The sequence below is a fragment of the Gavialis gangeticus genome, unplaced genomic scaffold, assembly GCF_001723915.1.
Source record: "Gavialis gangeticus isolate Ggan-Ray unplaced genomic scaffold, GavGan_comp1, whole genome shotgun sequence".
Lineage (NCBI taxonomy): Eukaryota > Metazoa > Chordata > Crocodylia > Gavialidae > Gavialis > Gavialis gangeticus.
In genome coordinates, this window is record NW_017729008.1 from 34,217,943 (window position 1) to 34,220,205 (window position 2,263).

The following is a 2,263-nucleotide window of genomic DNA, read 5'->3' on the forward strand; positions in this document are numbered from 1 at the left end:
TAAGGGATCTGCAGGATTTTTTGTTGTTGTTGTTCTTTTTATTTTTCCCCAGTGCCATTGTAGCTAGCTGTTCTCTTCTCATTCTCAAACAGCCAAGTGCAATGTTCTGCAGATTATTGCTACACAGCGTCTGTCCATGGAGTCTACAGACATTAAAGGCGTGACCTCTGTCTCAAAGGACTTTCATTTCAAGGGCCGTATTCTCGGGTTATTTGCATGCACAGAAGTGGAAACTCCAAAAGATTCAGCGTGTGGAGTTTATGAGTATTTTTTTGTATGCCCTTAATCAGAAGAACTCTTTACTGTATAGGAGACACTGTAAGGAAAGACTGTATCCAGATAGAGACCTCCAGCTAGCTCACATTGTTAAAAGTCATCCTGTTAAAAGTTTCTAACCACAGCATTGCAGAACCCCGCTCTCAACAAGGGTTGCATCCCAGTGTAAGTTACTGTGCTAGCCACAAGAAAGTGTTGCTATTGGGTCGGTTCAGAGGATTTAGAAATTGGTGCTGGCCTTCGCTCTTCCCTCCACTTCCTCTCCATCTGCCCTCATTTGCCAGCAGAAATTTCCTTGGTGAAAGGAGGCACAAGAAATAACTAAACAAGGAGACTGACATTTTTTCAACATGGGAGACTAAAGCAGACCTTGACTTGTTACTTTGGAGATAGGGCGTCTGCAGGAATTGAATTCCCCTGAAGTTTCTGGATCAGGCAGCACTTATTTCAGTGCCTGATTTGAGGCACTCACTTTTGAAAACGTTAGACTGGGTTGAGGAAGAACCTGAAGATGGTGTGGGAGATGGTGAGGATGCCCAGATGTAGGACTGGATCCTTCACTCTACTCAACCTTTGTTCAGGGGCAAAGAGACAGAGAAAGATGGAGAGAGGCAGGTATAATGATGCGGTGCTAGCTCACTTGCAAGGAGTTAGCCTAACTGAGCCTGATCTAACTTACCCCACTGATGTAAAATCTGCAGAGATATCAGTGAACTGGAGATCTCCTCTATTTCTTTTCTCCATCCATTCTTCCTTGACATCCCCCCCATTTAGACAGAGACAGACAAATCATCACATCCTTATACTAACAGCGAATTCTGCTATGAAAAGGGAATTTTGACCTGGAAACTCCCAGCCAAAATCCACCCGCTCTGTCACATGGCAGCACGAAAAGTATACAACAGATGGAAGAATCTGTCCCGTAAGCATGGAAAAAAGGTCATGGATACAACTGGGTAAATGAATGAGGGGTTAGACGAGTAAGAAGAGCTAGCAGGTGGAACGATTATGGTGACATTCACAGAGACAGCAATATCTGATAACCTGCTCTTTGATTTCCAGCTATCTACGCAGCTGAATGCTTGTTTGGATCTCTATTCATTTCAGAGAAAAAAAAAGAAATAGTTATCCACAGGCACTAATTGTAATAATAAATGTTCCTTCAGGCTACTGCTTGAGTTGGAGCTATTGCTATTCTCCGTTTTGATACCTGACGGTGGAGGTACATATTATTTCACTCTCTTCTCAATTTCATTTTAGGTTGGTCTTGATACTTGCGGGTGCAGGTAATACCAGATGCTACAAATTCTACTTAGTTGCATAAATGATTCTGGTCTTTGTCTTTTAAGACTGTCAACCCCTCCTGCTGTAAGGTCAGGGAAGGAAAGAATGGGGAGACAAATTATTTCATAGTACATTTTTAGTATTTAATAGGACGCTGAAGAAACATTAGATTTAATGAGACAATACAGTTATTTGAAAGACAGCAGATGGATTTGCAGAGTCAGAAATATTTAAGATTATCAGTCGTTTTGTGTTTAAGGATTTAGTTGGACTTTTCAGGTCAAGGTTCAATAAAAAGACTGTGTTAAAATCAGCACATAAAAAGGAGATGAGAAATGTTGGATTTCTTCTCTTAAAGAAACAAAAGATGCTTCTGAGGAAAAGCTCTTGCTCATAAGGAGGTGACTTGGAGAAAGCGGGGGGAAGCTTTTAGTCTATGACTGAGTTAATTACCCCTCCTAGCACACTAGTTTCAATCCATGTAGCATTCTTCCATTTTGCTTTCCTAGGTTTCAGATGCTTTTAAGTGATCCATCTAAGGAAATCAATGGCTATTGACAAGCTCTGTAATTACATTTACAAGCCAAGTTTCCTAACCCTCTGCTACTTATTTAAGTGATTACATACCTTCTAACCTGGTTTGCTAAAGATCACCAGTGCGTGGATTTAAGCCAAAAATCCAATCATATTCTCAACATGCTTG